This window comes from Mus caroli, unplaced genomic scaffold (assembly GCF_900094665.2).
Source record: "Mus caroli unplaced genomic scaffold, CAROLI_EIJ_v1.1 scaffold_17820_1, whole genome shotgun sequence".
NCBI lineage: Eukaryota > Metazoa > Chordata > Mammalia > Rodentia > Muridae > Mus > Mus caroli.
This window is the reverse complement of record NW_018391444.1, coordinates 1-8,626: the sequence shown is the minus strand read 5'-3', so window position 1 is coordinate 8,626 and position 8,626 is coordinate 1. Positions and strand designations below refer to the sequence as shown.

The window sequence follows — 8,626 nt, the reverse complement described above, 5'->3', positions numbered from 1 at the left end:
ATACACACACACATATATATATATATATATATGTTATATGAAAGCAATCTAAATGAAAAGCTCATATAATGAAAGAGAGAGAGAGAGAGAGTCTAATTCATAGATTTCCCGAGGTCTCTCAAAATCAGCAAGGATTGTCTCTAACTCTGCAAACTTCATCTGCAAGGTACAATTTTCAGGACCGAATTCCAGAAGCTTTTCATAAAGCTTCCTGCATCTGCCAAATTCTCGAAGCTGCAGTTCCANGTCTATGTAACCTTTGGATAACTTTTTCTTTGGATATTTCCCTAGGGAAATTGTCAAAGCTCTTCTGGCCAATGGCAGATTCTTCTGCCTTATTTCAAACTGTGCATAATATTTTGGCAAATGTGAACTTTGTGTGAGGAATGAGTTGCAAAGACTCTCAATATATCTATCTTGTCCTCTCAGGATCCTTGGCCTCCAGCTCTTCATACAGTGCATAGTTAACCCAGAGGTAGATGTAGCGCTTCCAATGCCTCTTCTCCTGGATGGGTGGCACGTTGGCAATGGCTCTCTCATAGACTTCCTGCACAGTGTCAGCTTCTGCCTCACTTTCCACCAAGCATAAATAATGAAATCATGTGTCATAATTGTGTGGATTAGCCTTCACTTCTTCTTCCTACTGGAATCTGCGTTTTCACACCATGCTATCTTCTACATCCCTCCGGTCACCAAACTTCTTCTCAAAGATAATGTAGTTTTTCAAGAGTTCTTGGGCTTCCTGTTTGGAAATCCTACCCAGGGCATATCTGTAGATAACTCGTATACTCTTTCAAATTCTTTCTGATTTTTCTCAAATTTAGCAAAGGGCACATAGAGATGTTGGTCCATATGCTCCTCCCCAAAAAACCCCATGCCTCTCTCATAGACTTTCCGCGCATGAGCAAACAAACGAAGCATGCTTCTCTTCAAACCGAGAACACTTGAACCCGTTCGTCACAGCAGGGTGCACGAGCAAAAAACATTCATAAGTGGTGCGGGCCCACCCCACCACTTTTTGTATCTCAGCTCCAAGTTGATGTAGGAGTTCCAGGCCTGCTCCTCAGGCTGCCATTCCATCCAGCGCTCAAACACCTGCTGAGCACCAGCAACGTTGCCCAACATCTACTCCATGCATGTGTACTTGTACCAGAATTGGTTGACTCGTGGCAGAGTTGTTATGGCACCTTCCCTGATGTTTCAGGCATGCTTGACATGGAGGTTCTTCATCTCCATTTCTGCATATTTCATTCAGCCAGAGTGTAATATTTCGGTAGTCCACATCTAAAGCGCCCTCCTATGTGGATTGTGCCCTTTGAAGTTCCTTCAGGCTTTCCTCCCATTGTGAGTATTTTATCCAGTTGCTAATCACAGTCCTCTTTGGTCGTAGGTTATCTTCAAAAGTTTTTCTTTTCCGGTGTTTTAATTGTTGAATTCTTCTTCATCTGTGATCTTCTGCTGAGGTGGAGGTGCAAGGAGATCGAGTTCTCTCTTTAGATTCTCTTAAGAGCTACCCTGCAGTTATCTGCACCTTGCCCAGAGCTTTATTTTTGACCTGGGCCAATTTAGGAAGGTGCTGCTATTTCCAGGAGTCTTTGGATGCCTCCATGACTGTAGCACGGGAATGCAGGCTTGCTAAGCAACCCTGGCTCACAATTGAACTCCACCAATGCCCTTCAACAACCAGGCCCTACAACACAGCCAGACCACAACACACTAGATCCCCTAAGTGGGTTTTTAAGTGGGGCTAAATGCAAGTCCAAAGTTGATCAATGCACTTCAGAGAAGCTATTAATCTAGCTCTGGGAAAGTACTCCTATAACCATAGTCATCAGCTCAAGATTGCAAAGTTCCTTTGGTTGCTTAAAGTACTTCTCACTGTGTTAAAAACTGTCTGTCTACAAATGTGTATACATCCAGTCAGGGTTCTCTAGAGTCTTCTCTATATTGAGGGAATTTATTGGGATGACTTTCAGTCTGTAGTCCCAACTCTCCAACAATGGTCAGCTGGAAATAGCCAGTCCGAGGATCTAGTAGTTGCTCAGCTACACCAGGTGATCCCAACTAGGCTAGTTGTTTCAGCTGGCTCTCTGTAGAAGTGCTTTACAGTAGCAGTGCTGGCAAGTAAATGCAATCAGGTGAAGGACAGTGAATCTCTCTTCTTCTGCAGGCCTTATATAGGTCTTGAGCCTTCTAGAAGGTGTGGCCTAGATGAAGGGTTTGTCCCACCCACCACACCTGGATCTGGGACTTATTTTGTCCCAGGCTGACCTTGAACTCAGATCACCTTGCCTTATTCTCCTGATATTATAGGTGTGTATGAACTTGCTTGGGACTAATCTCCATACCTAGATCCAGGTCAGAAACTTGTGTCTTCCAGCCTAAAGACCTGGATCAAAGGTGAGCCCTCCAATTGTCGACTGTAGTTCATTCCAAGTTGACAACCAGGAATAGCCATTCCAATTCTGGATAAAGGAAGGAAGGCTCTCTGCCCCTCTTTCACAATCTGTGTTCATACTGAAAATCCATAAGTCCTTCTCCACAGGAGATTTCTCTCATGCCTGAGCTTGCTTCAAAGAATATTCCTGCTGTCTTCTCTCTCTCTCTCTCTCTCTCTCTCTCTCTCTCTCTCTCTCTCCATGTGTGTGTGTGTAAGAGAGAGAAAGAGGGGGCTCACAAGCAAGCACACTTGAGCACACATCAATCAGAATTTTTAAGGCTCAAATAGCTTTTGATTAATTTTCTTTACTTGTTTTAAATTGTTTAATATCAAGATGGTTATGGCTTAGGGTTTTGTGGTTTTCTTCTTTCTATGAGACAGCAGTCAACCTAAAAGTTTTCCTGCTTACCAGCTAAATGACATACTTATTTATGAGAAAATCTTTGTGTTTGTGTTTTTAAAAAGGTGATTAGTCTCTAGACAACTTCCAGAGTTATATGGTTCAGATATAACACAGTGAGACCTTGTGAAGAACTAGATTCAATAGAATGAAACAAAAAGGTAGATTCTTTGTGACATCCTTCACATTGCATGAATGAAGACTTAGGATCAGTTAGTATATAAATTGACCCATAAAAAGATTATTGTTTTTATGCTCAGACAAGGTCAAATTTTCTTGCCTAACTAGTCTGTACACGCTACACAAAGTACAATCTATACAAATATCTTGAGAGTACTTACATTTGGTTTTGAAATTTGTAGACTGCAGATGGTACAGCTTTGGTTAGATTCATCATGAGACAGGCTGAACTGGCCTTCTATAACTCCCAATGTCATGGAGACCAGTCATCATTCCTCAATAAACCTGTCAGATGGATCCAATCAGAACTTAGACCTCAGAGGCTATAACAGTCGTTGGCATGGCCTTCTTATGTCCTATCCAAGTCTCCCATCTTCCCCACCCTTCCCTCCTTTCAAGATATCTCAACTCCCATATTCAGCAGGAAGAAGTTATCAAGAGTCGTCATCCCAGTTCCTGGGTTTGGGAGTTGGTTATTCTTGTTGTCTTTCTGGGGAATTTTGAAATGGTCATAATTTGAACAGGGAGGATTGTAACCATTAATCTCACTGGGTAGAAAGATTATATATATATATATGTATATATATATATATATGTATATATATATATATACATATATATATAGTTACAAAACAAAAGTTTTAATTTCTTACATTTGTAAAGAAAAAAGGTTTTGGTTGGTATGAATTTCTTCTGTAGATACAAAAATTTAAGAATACAATGCTTAGACCCATTCCTTCTATCACTGCCATTATAGACTGTCTTTACATGATTTAACATATGCATTAAGGGCCAGATAAAGAACTCAATGTAGTGACTTAATTGTAAGGGTGTTTTTAAGATATTCTAATTAGAAATGGCCGAGAGCTTTTAAAGGACAACATTCCAGATTGCTTTACATAGATACATAGTTTCCAAAAAAATCCAGAGACTGTGACATTTAATCATTTGATGTTGAGACTTATATACTCGTGAGAGCACCCCATTTTTGGGTTCAAAGAAGAAACTGAGCATCTACACCTCCAGGTGAGGTTGTACATTGTAGTTGTACATTGTGGTCACTGAGCAGAAATTGCCTATTCATCTTCAGACAAAAATAGTATCAACAAAAAGGACACACAATAGTCCATCTACTGATAATCTCTTCCAAGACAGGGTAATCAGCCTTACAAAATTCTTCATTATAAAGGTCTGTCAGATGATCCTGAGCCAAATAGCCAGAGACTGGTGCTCCTAGATGTTGAGAAATAGGGCACTGTGTAGGTAGGCAGCTGTCACTACAATTTGTTTCTGTTTTGGAAGCTGTGTTAGTGCTCCTATATTTTCAGGTAAATTTTATGTTGCTCTTGAGATTCTGATGGCTTTGAAGACTGGTTGTAGTACCATAGCCAATCCAAACTGTTTAGCATTGAGATTTGAGAAGATTGTTTTCAGATAGTATAAAACCTGAAACCAGGACCTCACAGGTGTAAAATTATAAGCCCTTTTCAGTTAGAATGGATGATAGAGTGCTTTACTTGACAAAGTTGATGGACTGGGTGATAAGTGTATCTTACACATCATAAATGGTGATAGTTGTGCTCAATTTGTATCTCAGAGAAGAGAGCCTTTTAATTGGACAATAGGGAGGAAATGTTGTGGATTGTTGTTTGTGTGTTCTGCTCCTTCAAGAGTCCCTAAACTCAGGGGCAGTCAGGTAAAATCTTAATTGGTCATCTAAGGCTAGAGGCTCTTATTGGGCAGGGGAAGGAAAGGCAGAACTGAAAGTTTTTGATAGGGGAAAGTGAGATGGAGAAGAGAGAGGGAATAGAGGACAAAAGATGGAGGAGATGGAGGAACAAGAATATGGCCCTAGGGGCCATAAGTAACTGGGGCTTTCATAGATGAGAAATAGAGTAATGTAGGTACATTTGCCTGATCTAGGTGTGCACTTTGTATTTATATGTGTTGAGTTTTGTATTCTTTGCATGGGCATTTTGTGTTGTAGATTTCCCCTAATAAATTTGGCTGGAATATTACAAGTCTTTTGTGTTCTTATTTTAAGGGTTAAAGGGGAAGTGCAAGCGGCAGCTAGCTGTTTGTAGGCTAGCCACAGGTTGTGGATGGCATTGGAAGTATGAACAGCCTGGCAGCAGCTAACCATGAGAACCAGGGCAAGACAGCTGCTGCATCGGGCTGGCCACTGTGGTTTAGCAAGACCATCTTGCCTGTGCCTAACCACTTTAGCATGGATTTGTTTTTGTTTCTATGTTTTGTTGTTTTGTTTTTGTTTTTTGGTTTTTTTTTAGCTACAATCTACAATCACGTATTTCCTTTTCTTCTAAGCATATTAGCAATCTGTCGAACTTGAAAAAAAAGATCCCCCATGCCCCGTTTCTTTTGTCTGTGTTCCAAGCCCTACCCAAACTGTGTGAAAGCCCTGTCTGATAAGTTTGTTGCAAAATGGGAGTCTTAACACAAGCACAGGGTAGGTGGTGGAGTGAAGGGTGTGATGGGGGAATCCTGAGGAGTACTGGGTAGCCAAGGGCAGGTCAGCTGCTGTAAACACTCAGCATACACACCTATTATCCCCTGCTGTTTGCTCTTATCCATATTTCTACATGTAAGAGAATTTTCTGTCAGCTTCTGTAATTTGTACATAGTTATTTAATTTTGGTTATAAAAAAGTTTACTGAAAGAACCACATATGCTTCTCTCCACCCAAATTCAGAATAGCTAGAGTTGCAGTCCTGTAGAATACATACTCGTCTTGCAAACAAAACAAGCTCAAAAACCAAAAAAATTAACAACAAAAAATAACAAAAGAAAACCTTAGTGCACACAGATAAATTTTAAGAGTACAGCTGTCATAGGATCAATTTTTTTCATTACATGGATTTCTAACACCAGAAAGGAAGACAACATAACATGAATTACCATGCTGTGTGACCTACTGTGGAAGAAGTAACTTGGGCATTTCCAATACTGTTTATAAGGAAGGTATTCATAACAAAGCCGCTTGTCACAGTAGGGATTTGCTGCATGTCTCATAAAAGTGTCTTCTTGGTCAAATCCCCCTAACTTCTTCCTGATTTAATCCTAAAAAAAGCCTTGAGCTGCAGGGCAAGGCCCACTGATTCAACCCTAGACAGCCACCACCCTGCAAGTGAATAGTAGAGGCTATCCTACCTGTGCATGCCTTGGACCTAAGTAGCCAAAGGTGGCTTTCACCATTTCTCAAGAGGGGCCAGCTAAGCAACTGTGAATCTGAACTAGCTACAGCAGCCTCCAGGCCTGATCCTCTGCACTCCTACACTTGGATCGCACTGAAAGTAAAGATGGGAAAAACCTAACAATGATTCCTTCATTTACTTTTATTGCTGCTAACACATTTACTTTTATTACTGCTTGTACTGTAGTCTCCTTCCAGGCAGCAACCATAGCCAAACTGATTGTCTGAGGGTCTAATTTATGTACAAATACAAACATATCTAGTTAACTCTGTTTTAGTTTTGTATGAAACTAATGATTTTTGCTATTACATGAGTACATGCTATCCCATCTTAGCCACAGGGCCCAGTAAATGCCCTGGGTCTACATTATAATAAGCAATAATATTGATCTCTTTTCATCAGCTAGGCAGTTGTCTCAGCATCATGTGTATCTCCCTGGCTGTCCTGGAACTCACTCTGTAGACCAGGCTGGCCTCGAACTCAGAAATCCACCTGGCTCTGCCTCCCGAGTGCTGGAATTAAAGGCATGCACCATCACGCCTGGCTAAGCTTAAGATTTTCAATGCACCCATATATTGTTAATTAAGATTACTACAAGAGTAATCATCTTATGAGAGCACTAATACAGCTCACTTCATACAAAACTAAAACAGAGTTAACTAGATATGTTTGTATTTGTACATAAATTAGACCCTCAGACAATCAGTTTGGCTATGGTTGCTGCCTGGAAGGAGACTACAGTACAAGCAATTTTTTTCACAGCACTAAAGTTATAAAGAACTTCTTAACTATAAGTCATCTTAAGAAAGACTATCCAAAATTAGAGGCATAGACAATTGAATTGTTCCCCTAGAATCTGTCCTCATTGCAGGAGGGCCAAAATGCTCAGATTAAAAAATATTTTCATTTGAGTTAATGCAAAGTTCGGAGCAGCCTCAGGGAAGTTTGTGCAATGTTTTTGTTTGTTTGTTTGTTTTGCAAACCGAGAGTAAGGAAGTTCTTGGGACCTCACCCCTCCCTGCCTTCAGGGGAATTTCTTTTTAACTAAACAACATTTTTTTTTTTCAGATCTACCCAGGTGTTGTTCATAATAAAGTTTAAACTTAAGATTTATAAAAGGTCAATCAGGCTGTAGAACTTATAGAGGCATTACAATCTGGCTTGCCTACTTCATATAAAGTTATTATAGATTTAAAAGTTTGTTTTTTCCTTTGCATCCTGATAATTGTAAAGGGTTTGCTTCTAGTGAACTGGTGATCACTGGAAAATTTTGCCTCTATGTATGGCTAATATAGCTTTACATTATGTAAGAAAAAATTTTATTGTCTCTGCTTCAATACAAGAAGTTGAGAGTTTGAATCTTTCAGTGTATATTGTTTCCTAAGTGGAAAGTATTTTATTAGCTAATGCCTCTAAAGGGAAGTTTACTTCAAATCTTTGCTTTCACACAATGAGCTTTAAAGTTCTGTGGAGTAGTTGTTGCTCCATAAGATTCAGAGGCAATATCTTTTTTTTTTTTTTTTTAATATTTAGGGTTTTAGTTATACTAGAAAATTGTGGTACAGAAAATCTAAGAAAGAAAAATTGATTTGCTTCAAATTTTTATTTTCAAAAGCTTCCAGGAGATGTTAATTGGCTAAGACCTCACCACGGAGGGACTTAAGCCTTTGTTAGGTGCTATCAAGTGAGATTCAAATTAACTGGTGAGAAATAGAAAGGCTTTACAGAAAGCAGAGGAAATGACTGTGATCAATTGTTATCAATTATGATCAATGGTAATCAAATATTAGCTGCTTATTCTAGTTATGGTTATTAAATGTGCCCACAACTATTCTTTGGCAAGAGAAAACATTAATGTAAAATCATCTTTCTTCACCTCAAAGTAAAGCTTTAACATCCTATTATAAGGCTGCAGTGGTGCTAATTAAGAATTAAGAATTCATTGTTCCAAACAGCAATTGGTTATTGCAGAATATTGATGTTTGGCCTATTGCATACCATCATTTTAAATAAAATTGATAATCATTATCCTAAAGATAAGTTAAAAATTGCTTTTATGCATGCTTTTGTATCTTCTATAAATTCATGCATGCATGCATCCCATTTACTGTATTTAAAAACAACCCTTCTATGGGAGAAAAGTATATGTGAATTGGATCACATGTTTATTCTTTTGAGTTTCCTCCTGCTTCAGCACAGATAATTAAATTATGTGCTGTAGATGGTGTTAGAGTGAAGATTCCCAACTTGAAGGGCCAATAAACATCTTCAACAAAGTTATAGAAGAAAACTTCCCTAACCTAAAGAAAGAGAAGCCCCTGAAAATACAATAAGCCTGCAGAACCCAAAATACACTGGACTAGAAAGGAAATTCCTCCTGTTACATAATAATCA

At 39.1% G+C, this 8,626-nt stretch overlaps 1 pseudogene; it reads right to left on the bottom strand.

Moving 5' to 3' along the window:
* Positions 1 to 48: 48 nt before the first annotated feature.
* On the bottom strand, positions 49 to 1,609 carry LOC110289185 (annotated as a pseudogene).
* Positions 1,610 to 8,626: the final 7,017 nt, after the last annotated feature.